This window comes from Magnolia sinica, chromosome 9 (assembly GCF_029962835.1).
Source record: "Magnolia sinica isolate HGM2019 chromosome 9, MsV1, whole genome shotgun sequence".
Classification (NCBI taxonomy): domain Eukaryota; kingdom Viridiplantae; phylum Streptophyta; class Magnoliopsida; order Magnoliales; family Magnoliaceae; genus Magnolia; species Magnolia sinica.
The window spans coordinates 87,259,259-87,275,135 of NC_080581.1; the positions used below are offsets into that span (position 1 = coordinate 87,259,259).

Below are 15,877 nucleotides of genomic sequence, written 5' to 3' on the forward strand. Positions count from 1 at the left end.
CTCTAAATCCTCTCAAGTTATCATACACAACATTAAATCCATTCAGAACATGCATCTGATTCTGATGAATGGACAACCCAACGATCAGTCCATTACAAAACTTAAATTGGAGGCAAAATATAAGTTTAGAGATTTTAGGCACGAGTTTACATGGTGTGGCCCACCTGAGTTTTGAGTTGGCCTTCTTTTTTGTGGGCTAAGGAGAACATAAATGGGTGAACATGATGGACTGATTGGATGCCATTTAGATCATGGTGGTCTCCAATTTAATCTCTTGTCATTTAGTGCAGGCATGAGAAAAGCCCAAAGTGCACAAGCATCCAAGCAAGCAATGGACTATATTCATGGGCCTCCAAATGACATGAGGTGGAAGGAGGACAGGGGATGTGGAAAATATGAAAATATCCACGGAGAACCAATCATACTACTACAGAAATTGGTTCTGCGAAATGAAATTCCAATGTACGAGACAAGAACTTTGATTAGAATGGAGCCCACCAGAGGGCGCCTGAGTTGGAAGTTTTCACAATCATGCCACTAGCGGCCATTATTGATTATTTGAGTCTTCTTAAATACTAGAAGTTAGTCACATTGGGGTACTTAGGCTAATCCACTAGCTTAGACTGTTCATCGAGTCCAATGAATAATTCATAAGCTAACCTAAAAACATCACATCCACCTTTCTTAAATTTTTTTTTTTTTTTAAATAAATAAAAAATCCTGAAAACATCACACTGATCTAACAAATATTAACAATTTGATCGATGACCCTCGTATCGATTTGTTAGAGACGCGTCATGAATCGTTCATGCTAGTAAAAATCACCTTTGTACTAGGTAAGCCTAACCGTCCCAGACATCACTAGGAAGAGGGTGGCTATATGAAACGAGAGAAGATGGGCCACACCAACATCTCGAACACTCATCCGAGGAACTACAGCCTTGGATCTCATGCTTGCCGGGTCTGCATAAACTGCATGGGTTGATCAGGAAGTATGTGCTAGTTATGTGCTGCAGGCAGTGGCTTCCCACTACAAGAAAGGAGGGCAAAACCGGCCGTTGGTGGAACCCTTTGCCGGCCGCAGGCAAAAGGTCCCTGTTAAATCAAAATGCAAATGCCCTAATCTTATTTTCGGCCATTTCCCTCTCCCCTGTGCGCCTCTCTCTCTCTCTCTCTCTCTCTCTCTCTCTCTGTCTCTGCGCCTCTCTCTCTCTCTCTCTCTCTCTCTCTCTCTCTCTCTCTCTCTCTCTCTCTCTCCGTTGTATTTCCGCTTCTCTCTCTCGTTGGATAGCGAAGAAGGTGGAGAGGGAGAGCGTCCCTCTCTCCAGATTCGGAGTCTTAGTCGCCCAGCTCGAATCGATAATTGCTTCCGCACCACAGCAGCCTCCAGACGCCTTGCTCTGCTTCGATCTCCTCTCCAATCTTGTCTCCGTCATCGACAATGAGCCAAAGGCCAGTACTTCTCTCAATTCCATTTCCTTCTCCTCCTTCAGATCCAATCCCCGTCTCCGATCTCAACCGTCCGTGCATTTCTTACTTCCAGTGACGGATCTGATTTCTTGAATTTTTTTATTAATCAGTGGAGAAGAAGCAGATGGCTTCTGCTCTGTTCCTTCGACGCTTCTACTGCTGCAGCAGGAGCACCAATGGAGCTTCTGCTCTCGACCGAACAAGGAAGAAGAAGCAACTCGTTTTCGTGGGCTCTCTTTCTCTTCTTCAAGAGATTTCCTCATCTTTTTTTTTTTTTCCCCATCTCAATCCGACCTACTGATTTCTCTTTTTTCTCTTCTCAGAAAGGAGCAGGAGTGTTCTTTTTGTCAGGTCTGATGCCAGCTTCTCCTGCCATGGGAATCCGAGGTTTCGCACTGGCAATCTGATCACCAATGCAGTTGCAGTTAAAATTTCCAACCTTTTCCATTTTCTTTTTCTTTTCTATTAAAAACTCGATTTGCATGATTTTTGGTTCTTATATTTACAATAATGATGCCAACTGTGGTAGCATTGATGATGCCTTGAGGCTGTTTGGTAAAATGTCTGAGAGAAGCATCGCTCTTGGGATTCATGAAATTTGTCTTTCTTTTATTTTCTTTTTGAAACTAGAAATTATATTAAGAGAAGAAGAAGCAAACAGGACACACAAACTAAGGAAGAAAACAGCCATTAGGATCTACTATCACTTTTTAAAATTTAAAATTTTATTTTCGGATCCATTAGTAAAATATAGCCATATAAATTCAACTTTAGAACCTCACGAGGACCGAAATGTATTAAGGGATGAAGTTCTCACTTCCATGGTATTTAGTGCTGTATTAGATCCTTGTTGGAAAGTTATTCTGCATTCCAAGCATTTTTCACATTGTAATTTTCAGATCTACAGAGATGGTATCATAGCCTAATTTCTTCTCTTTTGAACAGATTGTGCAGGCCTTCCCTGACAATTGTTTTCAAATGGATGATTTTACATTTGTTGCAATGGAACTCTGTGTAAAGTATCAGTATGAAATATTTCAGAGGTAGTTGGTCTGTCCATGAAACTCAAAAGTTTTAATATTTTCTTATTCAGAAAGATGAGCACCTGTGCCAAAAGTCTTCCATTTACAATTTCCATCCTGTTAGACAAATCTTGTGCTACTTTGTACTTGCACCTAGTTGTAGATGATAAAATCATGCAACCAGCTGCATGTGGGGCTCACCCTGGTGAGTGTATTGCATCCGACCCATCCAGTAGGGTCACCCTATCATAAAAATTGGAGGCCACAGTAATAGGCTGATCCAACTCTTATGCAGGCTGCCACTTGAATTTGGAGGTTTTGGGTGACTCTTCCATTGTTTTGTGTGGTGTGGTGCACAATATGATTGGATCAGCCTATTTTTGGGGTGTCTCATTTTCATAGTTGGGTGACTCTGTCGGACAGGCTTTATATACACCTACAGTGGACCCCAGATGCAGGTAGTTGCATGAAGTTCTCATCTACAAGTTGCGGGCGAGGTGTTCACACACACACACACACGTGTACGCATGAATTCAAACATATAACTATATATTCCTATCCGAAGTCATAGTCTCAATATTTTGTTGCAGTGTTGATGCAATCACCCAAGATCAACAAAGTTTCAAAGAATTAATTTCTGCACTATTCATTACGGCTGAGACAATAGTACGACGCATGAATCATAAGGTTTGTAAGAAATATCCATATGATTATCCTTGTAGTTTCAGCCATGTTTATCTTGTTGTCGCAAATGTTAATGTCCATGTCTTTCTTGAACTAATGACATGCCTTGAAATGCAGAAGCAGTGGAAGTTGATATTGGGATTTTTATCAATTACTTACAAGTGCTTAAAAGGTGCTTCGACTGACTCATGCTTGTCAACATAATTTCTTTTGCCCGGAATATTCTGCCTTTGTTGAAGAAACATTTGGGAGGTACATATCTCTGGAGTTACGTTTGTTTGTCTTATTTGTGGAAGTATCAGATTTTTCTTTGATTCTGACTTCATGAAATTTGCTGTGATGTATGTATAGAAACCTCTCTGCCTGTCATTGAGAAATATCAGGCTTTTTGAATGCACAATCTGTATACTTGTGAATGGGAAGTAACTTTTTGTCTCATTGTAAAGACAATTTCTCCGACATATGCTGTTGATCAAAGGAATAAGGTTGTGTTTAAATGCAATGTGATAGTTCAAAAAACAAAAAAAATAAAAATAAATAAATAAATGCAATGTGATAGTTGCAACAAATTCAATAGACGGGAAATGATGAAGGGTAGCAATGGGTGGGTAGTCTGCCCGACCCGGGTTTGGACTGGGCTTGGACCTGCTAGCTGGCCCATGGGTTGGGCTCGGGCCTCCCATGCATGGCCTGATTAATTCGCAGGTCAGGCCTGGACTCATGTCACTTAGCCTGGCCTGTTCGGCTAACTATGTGCATGTGTTGAATGTATACCGTTGGCTTAATTCCTCTGTAATGTCTTTTTCTTTGTGCATTTTTTTTTTCTTTCTTTCTTTGTGCATTTGTTCCCCACATGATCAATCGATATTAGGTCTCTTTCTCCCTCTCTGTCTCTCTTTCTCAGTTTCTCTTCCTATCTCACATCTGTTTGAGACTAGACATGTGCTCCATTTCCAGTTGGGCATATCCTCTTGTATGTTCCTTTTGGCAATATTACATTTTCTTGACTTTCACATAACAATATTACATTTTCTTGACTTTCACATAACAATATTACATTTTCTCTTCCTATCTCACATCTGTTTGAGACTAGACATGCTCACCAAATGCCTCTTTACTTTGTTTTTCTACTAACGATTTCTTACACTGAGGTTGCAAATCATGTTATCTGCAGTTGACTTCTTGCATTTGTCAATGGTGATCGAAGTAGTAGATGGGTCCAAGCCTAGTTTCTTGTATCTCATGGATCTTACAGGGATCCAAAACAGATTTACCCAGGGTGGGCCAACTAATTCCATTCTATCTTCCTCTTTTCTTTGGGACAATAAGAAAGGATCTCTCATGTCTAACTAGTTGGACAACAATTTATGGCCCACCTAGAAAATAACTTCCCTCCAATCATGTGCATGTGACTTCCTTTATCGACTGTTGTGTAGTATAGGTTGAAGTGTTTTCAAAAGATTTGTATTGTGGCTACTATCTTGCCTAGGGAGTGCTTTACTTTTTATAATCTTAGGTGGTTAAAAATCAGCAAAGCACTTCAGACAATCTTCATGAAGTTGAGCTTCTTTTGCCATTCATGAAAGATGGACTTATTGAAGGTGTATTGCCACCTTTGTATGCTTCATGGAGCTTTTCCATAATGTTCACCATGGCTTCATGGAGCTTTGAGTGTGAAATCCCCATTGCTCCAGCTTCTCTGTTTCATGGATCATGTGCATGTGACTTCTCTATATATGTGACATGCAATGGTAAGTTAAGTTGAGACAAGTGAAAGTCCTGAAATACAAAGCCAAGAGAAGCAATCCAACCCAGGTTTTTTCCTTCACATTATTCTTTTCTGGAGACAATAAGGAAGTTGTAAATATTTTTCTACTCCCTCCTACACTGTCAGGAACATCTTTGCCATAAAAATCTAGTAGTTTTCTATCTGTTTCCTCAAATCATACCCATTTTTTCAGATCCTCTTTGTTGAAAGGTATTAGGAAGACCATTTTCCAAGAAAACATTATCCCAATTCACAGCAATTTCATTATGTTCAAAGGCTCACATCTTGCTAATCATTTAAACTTGTACCCCTTTTATACTATAAAACCCTCAAAATTAGTTTAAGTTGGGAGCATGATCTACTCTGTTGATGGGTTAATCTTAGATACTGCAAATCACTAAGCCATAAACCAAGAATTATGTAATACTTCATCCCATACTGAACAAATTATGTTTGATTCCTCAATGTGAATGCGGTGGGTCATTGTGTTTCAAAAAAAAAAAAAAAAACATCTGATCATTTCCAAGTGGTCAGCACAATAGGGATTGAATTGCCATCATTAAATTTTTTTGAGGGCCACAAAAGTTTTGGATCAAGCTGCTATTTGTGTTTTCTATATGAAAATGCCATTTTGTAAATGGGAGATGGATGTGCAGATGGTTCCTTTATGTGGTTTCTCTTCTCACTTCCTATTTGGATTTTGTTTTCAAATTATAGGATGAGGGTTTTAGTGTGCTGCCATTCTTTTGACATGGTGCCATGTTGTCACGGGAAGTTCATTCTCATGGGCGCCAAGTTGTCACAGGAAATTCATCCTCATGGGCCTAAGTCATGGACTTGACTAAATTTATGGTAATCTTGCACATTACAGAGATTTTGCAAAGTACTAATGATGTACATGTTACTTATATAAGGCATTATATAGAATTAACAGTCAAATTTTGGTGTAAATATTTTTATAAGACAAATATTGACTCAGCTGAGTTTTCGTGGCCGATTTTTGTATAGGACTGATGCATAGTATGAATCAGCGGACTGATTTTTTTTAAAGCTGAAAATAGTTGTACTTTTCTGTTCCTTTGTTTCCTCGACAAATTTTGGTGATAGACTTGCTAGCTGGAAATGATGATCTGCACTTCAGAAGATATCGATTCAGTCTTTAAGTCCGTATGCTAGCTGGAATTCTTTTTTTTTTTTTTTAAAAAAAAATTCCATCATATTTTGTGCAGGTTGTGATTTTTTGTTGAATACGTCTAATGATGTAATTGCCTTAAATTGTGATGAACAGAGTTCTTAAGTGGGCGAGGGAGCTGCAGCTCAGTGCATTAGTGGATTTACAGCTATGGATATAGCTCCTCCCCATGGTCGTCTCTGGTATTTCCCGCTGCTGTTTCTCTACTCAGCATTTGCTTATTGTTCTCGTGATGTTCACAGTTTCTTTTTTTTAAAAAAATAAAAATTATTATTATTATTAAATATAAGATAAGGTTATATATAGAGAAGAGAGGTGTCTAATGTCATGTCTGGTTGCATGCAGGATCTTGGGTGATGTCTTCATGGGAGTCTACCATAATGCGTTTGACTATGGAAATCCTTTATCTGAGAAATTGCTTCAGCATGATGCATGTGCCATCTGTATTACAGTCTTGAGATTGCAGCTATCAGGATAAAACCATATAGCTGCAGCCTGCACAAAATTAAGAAGTATTACATTGGCCGTGGAACAACTGTCTTTTTTATTGAATATTGGCCGTGGAACAACTGTCATTCTGTCTGATAAATTACAACAGATTTGTAAGTTAATAAGGTTTATAAAATACCAATTGAACATTGGCCTGTTTATCCTGTTTTCAGATGGTTCCTTTTGGTTCAAAATTTAGAATGTACTATCTGACCCCATCTTGTGTGCAATATCAAATTGCAGGTTTTTGCCCACAAAAGATAACCTGAGGAGAAGGGAAATGGACAGAGAAGTGCAAGCTATCTGACCCTATCTTTCTTTTTTTTTAAAAAAAAATTATTATTATTGTTATTTTAATGAGAAGGACTGGATCCTACGGGTTTTGAAAGTCCTAGGTTCTATAGCTACGGATTTAACCCGCAGTGTTGATCGTTTTCTGAAAAATGACGATTTAGGGGCGTCCAATACAACTGCGGGTAAAGGTCGCTGACCGCCAGCAAAGCCTTTACCGAGGCCACTTAACCGCCGGTAAAGTCCAGTTTTCTTGTAGTTTCTACAGCAATGCCAAGGAAATTGGCTTCATCAAATATCGCTAAGTGAATCACTTGGGATGCAGCATGCAATGGAGGAAGAGGAGTCGTATTTGCTTTTATATTTTCCTTCTCTATTTGATTACATGTGTCTCTGAAATAGTTATCGACATGATCATTGGGTGTTCGCTTTTACTGATGTGTTATACCAATCTTAAGCCAAAAATTTGGATGCTTTTTAAAGACATGATTGGCCTGATTCCTCCACTTCTATGAATGCTTATTGTCGTACATTTGGTCCAAAAAAAATAAAAAATGTTTGATCAAGTCTAGCTTGGGACACAAGGAAAGGCATGATGAGGACGAACGGTAAACACTTTGAATTCATAAAGATCTTTTGAATCCACAATAGAAAATTTTTGGATCCATGAGAAAAATAAAGGAAATTTGTGAAAATGTTATTAAAAACTAACTTAAAACATGAGTTTTCAAGCTTAAAGAATTGCAAATAAACTCTAAGGCATGATTAACAAAGAATTATATAAATAAGGAAATAAAAACTAAAAACATGGAAACTCCCATTGTCTAGCGTCGATCAATCGTTTGGGTCGGATCAATGGATGGATCGATCAAGATGGCCTAAAAATATCCAAAGACAAAAATAAATAAATCATTTGAGTTCGATCGATCGATCAAATTATGTAGAGTTTTGTTCAATCCCAGTCGATCAATTAAACTATGTTGAAAATTTTCAATTTCCTTTTGGCCTTCTTCCAATTGATTTGTGTTAGGAACATGACATGGTTGATCCATGTCATACATCAGATCCCCTCCACTTGGAAAAAAAAATTCATCCCCGAATTATCCTCGGGCTTCGGTTCATGATATTTGTACAGGTCTGCCACAGTGACGTGCTAGAGAGCTCCATGCCTTCAGGAAGATGAACGACTGAAGCATTGTCATTGATCTTATGGAGTATATGTACTGGTCCAATCTTTTTATTCTTTAGCTTATTGTACATCCCAGTCAAAAATCTCTCCTTGCCTAGAAAAACTATGACATTGTTGCCCACGTTGAATACCTTCAGATGCTGCCAATGTGTGTCAACCATTTCCTTATATTTGTCATTGGATACTTGCAACTTTGCCTAAACATCAACATGTACACTTCTGATTTGGTCCGCCATATGTTCTATTGCAACGCTCACGCTAGGAAGCTTAGGCAATGGAACCAAATCATGAGTATGCTTAAGGACTTGTCCATATACAACTTCAAACAAGGACTTACCGGTGGAATGGTTTTGCATATTGTTGAACACGAATTCCACTTGGGTCAAGGTAAAATCCCATTGCTTAGACTTATCTCTTGAGATGCATCATATAAGATTCCCGAGTGTACAATTCACCACTTTAGTTTTCCCATTTGTCTGCAGATAATATGCACTGTTAAACTACAACTTGGTGTCAAATAATCTTCACAAAGTCCTCCAAAAGTGATGGAGGAACTTTTTTTTAAAAAAAGCTCAAGTATTACATCATATAAGTAGGAAACATGTATAGAGACCTCAATCGCTTTCGGGCTGCCTGATGAAAAAAGACCCGGGGAGGCTATCATGTAGGGAAACTGAAAATAAAGCTATGGAGATGACTAAGACCGGAATTAGGCTAACACAAGCTCCTCCCTAATCCTACCAAAGCCCACTTTGTCTAGAAAGATCAGCCCTTTGATGTGGGGAGGAAGATCGGAAGGGTCCTTCGCAAGAAAGGAGATATGCTGCTCGGACCCCATTCGGGCTAGACCATCCGCGGGACCGTTCCCTTCCCTTAGAACATGGGAAAAGCTGACCTGGCCTCTGACACTTAATTTTTCTATCCACTGCCATCCAATTCATCCAACGCCAGCTCGACTGGAAAGTCCCGTTTAGGAGCCCCACCACTAACATGGAGTCCGACTCTACCTCAACTTTAACTAATCCCATAGCTCTACAATAGGCAAGGCCGTTATAGACTGCTCGAAGCTCCAAAAGTGACGGAGGAACTTGGTCTCATAATATGAGGTTATAGATTTTGGGACACCATGTACTCGCACTTCTCGGAAGAATAAATTTGTGACATGTGTAGCGTCAAGTCTTCATATATGGTATAAAATGAGTCATTTTGGAGAATATGTCGATCACAACAAATATTGAGTTCATTCCACGCTAGGTCCGAGGAAGACCTCGTACAAAGTCTATGGACAAATCCTCCCAAGGGTTGTCAGGTACTAACAATGGATTATATATATAGGCTCGTGATCTTTGACCGTCCCTTAGAAGCATGACACATGTGATATCATTACACTACTTTTTCAACATCCCATTTTAGCTGTGGCTAATAGTAACAATTCTATAAGAGAGCTATTATCTTCTCTCGCTCTAGGTGACCGCCAAGGTCACCTCCATGTAACTCTTGGATCACACGCTCCTGCAATGAACTCCGTAGAATACATAACCGATTTTTGTTGAAAAGGAAGCCGTCTTGAATATGGAGGTCACTGGATTGACCCTCCCAGCATCTAATACACGCATTCTTAAAGTCATCGTCAACGGCATATTGATTCTTGAGGTATTTAAACACGACAATCTAGTTGCTCATGGTAACCAACAAGGTTGCACGTCGGCTAAAAGCACATAACCCACCTTGTTTTGTTGCCCTACCTTATGTTTTAGCACGAATGTGAATTCATACTAGAAAGAAATCCACCCACCATGCACACATTTAACATTAGCCTAGCTGTTAATAAATTTGAGGGCATGATGGTCCTTGTAGAGTATAATTTCTAGGGTTTTCCTTCTTAAAATTGCATGTACCTTATAATTGCTTGTTTACATAGGCTTCCGTCCAGTCCTTGTTCTCTTCTCGGAAGCCCAAATTACTGTAAATGATGTAATGCTCTTTTTTGGATGCAATGAAAAGCTTCTTCTTGAAAAAAAAATAAAAATAAAAAAATCACGTGTGATCGGAATTCAGAATTTACTTCCACAGATTCCCAACAAAACATCTCAATGAGACCTACAGAGATTAGGCCTACTGCAATGCGATTCACTGTGTGGTGGTCCTAGAGTGCACAATAGACATTTGATGTTATATAGGTGGGCCCAGCAACATGGACCTTAATCAGGTCCACTCGTATATATCTTAGGTATCCTTGGAATGCAGATTCTTTCTCCACGCAAGTCAGGATTGAATCCCATCTCGATGAGTATTATCACACTTTTCCTTGCTTTTATGTGATAAGATGAAGATCCCAAACCTTAAAAATCTACCACTAGCACTCATGCATGGATGAACAAGATGTATTTTGGATCAATGTTTGGACCATGTGAACACAGAAATCCTTCCGAGAAGGCGACTTGACCTCAACGGTGTTGTCCTTGTGAAAAATGCAATGGGCAGGTGTGGATTGCCTGCTACCGAGGGTAGAAGTTTTCTGCAGCTAGGATATATATAACCCAAGAAAATAATGTCATGTGCACCTGTCAATTACCTCTCGATCACGATTCCTTCACTACTGAAAAGGGCAAAAGCTTTGGGAATCTTTTGTACATGTAGATTGAATGCTGCTGGTTAGCTGTCTTTTATAAGAATTAGCCAACGATACATGACCTAATGAAAATGAAAAAAGTTCATATGTACCTATCAATTAAAGGTTCTGCACGAAAATGAATAGAAGGATCACTGCTGCAAGAGTCTTTGCAAGAGATTCCCGCAACTAGTGTTGTAAGAAAACGCACCCTACACTTCCATGGTCGAGACAACATGCAAGTTGGGCCACTAGACTGTTGAATCATTGATCTGGACCATCCATTGGGTTCCACCCACGAAATGCTTCCACCAGGAGTGGAATTTTTTCATCCGATGGACCCCACACAAAATGGACAGTATGAATCAGGGAAACTTCCATTATCAACGTGAATAATCCATTCGGCAGAGTCCACCTGGTATCTCCAAGGAACCGTTTTGATCAGATGATAGCAACCATCATATGGGCTTGGCAAACCAATGGTCCAGATCATGAGATCGTTTACATGTCATGTGGTCTCAGTGTGCACAATTACCCACACCCAAACTATCAATGTTTTTTAAATTTTCATTTCCGGCAGCTGGACATGGCTACGGTTGTTAGGGAAATCCGTAAGGCCATTTATCAGCACACGGGAAAATACCTTAGGCCGGAAATGACTGTACACTCATGAAGCGTGCTACATGTGTACATTTAGTACAGAAGCCTGGGCCATTTTTGTTCTATAGTTTATATTACACGTGTGGCTGGATTTCTCACATCTGCTACGTTGCTCCATGTGAATTGCATTATACATTAAAATAAACAAAAGAATCATAAATATACTGAGAATGAGAAAAAGGGTGCTCATGGTGCAGTGGTAGACACTGTGTTTCAATGCTGAAGTCATAGGTTCCAGGACTCATGTGGTGTATGGGTTTGAGTGCAAGTGTTAAAAAAATTAATACTGAAAAAAGAAGCGTTTCCACTTTCTCAAACAGCAATGTGTGTGAGACATCTAAACGGTGTACCCCCACCTTGAATATCAAAGAACTCAAAATGATGCAGTTGTGTTTATCAGGTGATTCGAATGTGTGCATTAAATCTGAACACTTGCATGGTTATTAAGCACACTCGAATTGGTTGTGGTGTCATTGAAACACCCAAGATCTATGTAGGCCATTGTTCTCAACCCCAAGTGTAGGGTTACGAATGAGTATAACTCGGTGAATGCAAGGTTGATTCATAGGTAAAGATTTTTTAAGAACATAATTAGAAATAATATGATTTTTAAGAATGGCTAATCTAATTAATGAACTAATTAGGATGATAACAATAATAAAAAACTACCAAGGATTCAAAAAATTTCAATTAACAAACCTTTAACATAATTTGCCTGATTCAACTCGATAACTCAAATAAAATTGAATAATAATTCGTTATAGTCAAAAGATAATATTGTGAATTCAATAAACAAATTCCAATTAAGATGAATGAATTGAAATAGATTGATCTCTTATGAAAATATAGGTAATTGATCATAGGAAATCCAAAGCATTTATTATACCAAAAGTTAACAATATATAAAAGGAATTTACAAATTAATTCTTTCACCAAATTATGAATTCAATCACATAAATCACAATTCAACATTAAAAATTAATAAAATTGAATTAAAATGAATTAAATATAAGAATTCATTAAAAGGTTAATCCCTTAGCCTTAGTTAAGAAATGAGCCTAACAAAGACATCTCTAAACAACCAGGAAAGTAAAACTAGAAATTGAAGATCAGAGAAGAAGGAAGGCCCGAAGACCTTTGTTCTCTCTCTCTCTCTCTCTCTCTCTCTCTCTCTAAACCCAAATTTGTATTCTAAACACATCCTAAAAGTCTATTTAAATAGTAATTTTTCCACTGACTTGCTAAAATTCACGAACTTTCGTACCAACAGCCTCTTTTAATGGAACTTTTTGATAGGATTTAAGTGCAATCGAGGACTTATTAATAGGATAGAAACTTTATTTGATAGAATCGAGAAAATGCAAAACAGTCCAACAACCAATCTTGAAATTTCATAAATTATTCAATCATATCGAAAATTTGTAAAATTGTGTAGCAAACTTTTGGATTAATTCCAAAATTTATCGATTGAATCTTTGATCGCATCGAGTTCCATCCAATCCCATTGAATGACTATTGATGGAATTGAATTCCTATTGAAAATTGATGATTTTCTTCTCTTGATTGCACTTGATCTTCAATCTTCATCTCGGGTACTTTTGGTGTTCGAACTTTGTTTTTCTTCTCCGTTAGTTCTTCAAGCCACTTGGGCTTGATCTCCATCTAGGCTTTATAACTTCACTTTAGATCAAAGTTCATCTTAGACTTTGAAATTTCTTCTGCATATTGAAAATTAATTTAATTAAACATTTTTAACATGAAATTGTATGGGAAAGCACTATAAACCATGGAATAAAATGTAATATTTAGCACTCAACACACCCTCAACTAGCATTTTGTTAGTCCCTAACAAAACATATGAAAAGTTTTTTAAAATCCAATACCAAAATTTCTTTAGAAAAAATCATTCTATATATTTATGTAATCTTAAAACAATCCGAATAACATAATTTCTAAGGCAAAATAACATATTCGGTAGACAAATAAATCGGCCAGTTCAAATCATCAATTAACTAATGGACAGGTTTCAAGCATTAAAAAACCATATTGTTTAGTGAAATCTGACTATACACCAATAAGGGAATCAATTCTCTACCATTATGATAACACCAATAATCAACAAGAGTGAACATATTAATTAAAGAATTGAAGACTTTCTAGACTATATATTCTAATTTTTTTCATATTAACAAATTTCACTCTATTTCATTTTATTTTTTTTCACTTTTTTTGTCCGCATTTCATTCATTCTTTTTCTTCTTTTTAGGGACAACTTTCTTTCTTTCTTTTCACAAACAATTTGTAACCATTTTTTTTTTTTTTTTTGCCTTCTTTCATTTTATTTTTTTAATATTAGTCAAGGTTCATCAAGCTTGGTTCCTTTACAGTCTTAAGCAATCATCAGGTTACCATTAATTGGAATTGTGAAATTCATGATTTAACAATGTTTAAAATTTTCATCAAAAATTTATTGGAACAAACTAAATTTTGATTTCTACAAATATAATAGTTTCTAGACTTCAATTCTCATCAATATGTGCCTTATCATTCTATTCATTTAGAATGATTTCAATTCAACAAGAATGCACATAATTCATACTTCTTCTTTAAAATAAATAATAATAATAATCAGCTCAAAAAAAACAACAATTCAGTAATTTGAAGAACATTCCACGGGAAACCCCACCCCCAACCTAAATGATACATTGTCCTTGATGTAAAAATATTATGCAATGAAATCGATATGAGAGCAACTATAATGTAACAAGTAGAGGGTAGAGAGTACCTGAGATAATGAATATGCAAGCACGACAATCCTCCAAGTCAGTAGAAAGACAAAACAGAATACCAAAAACAAAACAAACCCATGAAAGAAACTAATTTACTAATGCAAGAGAAAGGGATCTCCATCATACTAAGAGATCAATTCAAATAAATATGATCTTCTATAAATCTTGACACATCCTCTGAATCAAATTTCTCAACAAATGGATTTAATCTTTTTCCATTAACTTTGAAAATATTACAATTCATTAGATTTTCAATTTCCATAGCCCCATATGGATAAATATTTTTCACAACAAAAGGGTCGGTTCATCTGGATATCAACTTACTCGAAAATAAATATAGCCAAGAATTGTACAAAAGCACCTTTTGATTTAGCTCAAATGACTTCTTTTAAAAATAAATAAATAATAATAATCATGAAATACTTTCATCTGTTCCTTGTAAATTCTTGATTTATTGCATGCCTCATTCCAAATTTCTTATAATTCCACAAGTTGGAGTTTATGCAACGAGTTAGCTTTGTCCAAGTTGAAATTGAATTTCTTTATCGTCTAGTAAACTCTATTTCCAAAATCCACGGGCAACTGGCAGGCTTTTCCATAGAGAAGTCTATTTGGAGACATTACAATAGGGGTTTTGAATGCAGTACGGTAAGCCCACAACGTATTGGACATTTTAAAAGACCAATTCTTATGTTCTAGATTTACTATCTTTTCTAGAATTTGTTTTATTTTTCTATTTAAAATCTCAGCTTGGCCACTTATTTGTGGGAAATAGAGTTTCGCCAATTTGTGAGTAATAATATATTTTCTCATTAAGTTCTCAAATGGTCTATTACAGAAATGAGAGCTTCCATCACTGATGATGGCTCTAAGTGTTTCATATCTAGAAAGATATTCTTTAAAAAACCATAGAATTGTCTTATGATCATTGGTTCTACGTGGAATCGCCTTCACCCATTTTGAAACAATTTCAACTGCTAACAAGATGTAAAGATATTTGAAAGATGAGGGGAATGGTCCCATTACATCAATGCCCCAATAATAATAAGAATTCAATAATTAAGATAAGGTTTAAAGGCATCATATTTCTACGGGATATTCCTTCCAAATTTTGACAATATTCACATGCTTTGTAAAACTCATGGGTGTCTTTGAACGTGATTTGTGACATCAACATGCTTGTGAGTGACAAAAGGAGATGACAATAGATTGCTCATGGTTAGGAATCCCTGATTAATAAATCGTTAACACAATATGTCTAATTCAACTTGATAACTCAACTATAATCAAATAATGGGGGCCAGAAATCTCTTTGTGCTCCCTTCAAGCTTAGGAGGAATTGCCTCCAGATCTCGCACCTCGTCTATGCTGATGACACCCTGCTGTTTCTTAATGGGGTCCAGAAATCTCTTCGTGCTCTCATTGCTTTTCTGGAAAAATACCAACAAGCCTCAGGTCAAAGGATCAACCACCGAAAGAGTGCCCTTTTCTGCTCTTCCAAAATATCCTCTACTAGAATAAGGACTATTGAAAATTCGCTGGGAATCGCTAAGTGCAACTTGGGACTAATCTACTTAGGAGTCCCACTAGCGTTCGGAAGGGTGAATCCAAGATCTTTCCAGCCCCTGATCCATAAGATTGAAAACCGTATCAGTGGATGGCGGGCCTGATGTCTCTCCCAAGCAGGCAGAATGATCCTTGTCTGCCATGTT

General features: G+C 37.3%; 1 long non-coding RNA gene and 1 pseudogene across 8 annotated transcripts; both read left to right on the forward strand.

Annotated features, from left to right (window-relative positions):
* Positions 1 to 710: 710 nt before the first annotated feature.
* Positions 711 to 7,221, forward strand: LOC131255969 (small ribosomal subunit protein uS14-like; annotated as a pseudogene).
* On the forward strand, positions 1,208 to 6,991 carry LOC131255970 (uncharacterized). Of its 8 annotated transcripts, XR_009176542.1 has the most exons (9): positions 1,208 to 1,894; positions 2,416 to 2,513; positions 3,083 to 3,179; positions 3,294 to 3,428; positions 4,351 to 4,455; positions 5,662 to 5,796; positions 6,233 to 6,318; positions 6,482 to 6,738; positions 6,869 to 6,991. It is a non-coding gene; the product is annotated as an uncharacterized LOC131255970 (long non-coding RNA). The 8 variants fall into 8 exon arrangements; XR_009176541.1 differs by lacking the exon at positions 6,869 to 6,991 and having other exon boundaries at positions 6,482 to 6,774; XR_009176544.1 differs by lacking the exons at positions 5,662 to 5,796; positions 6,869 to 6,991 and having other exon boundaries at positions 6,482 to 6,774.
* Positions 7,222 to 15,877: the final 8,656 nt, after the last annotated feature.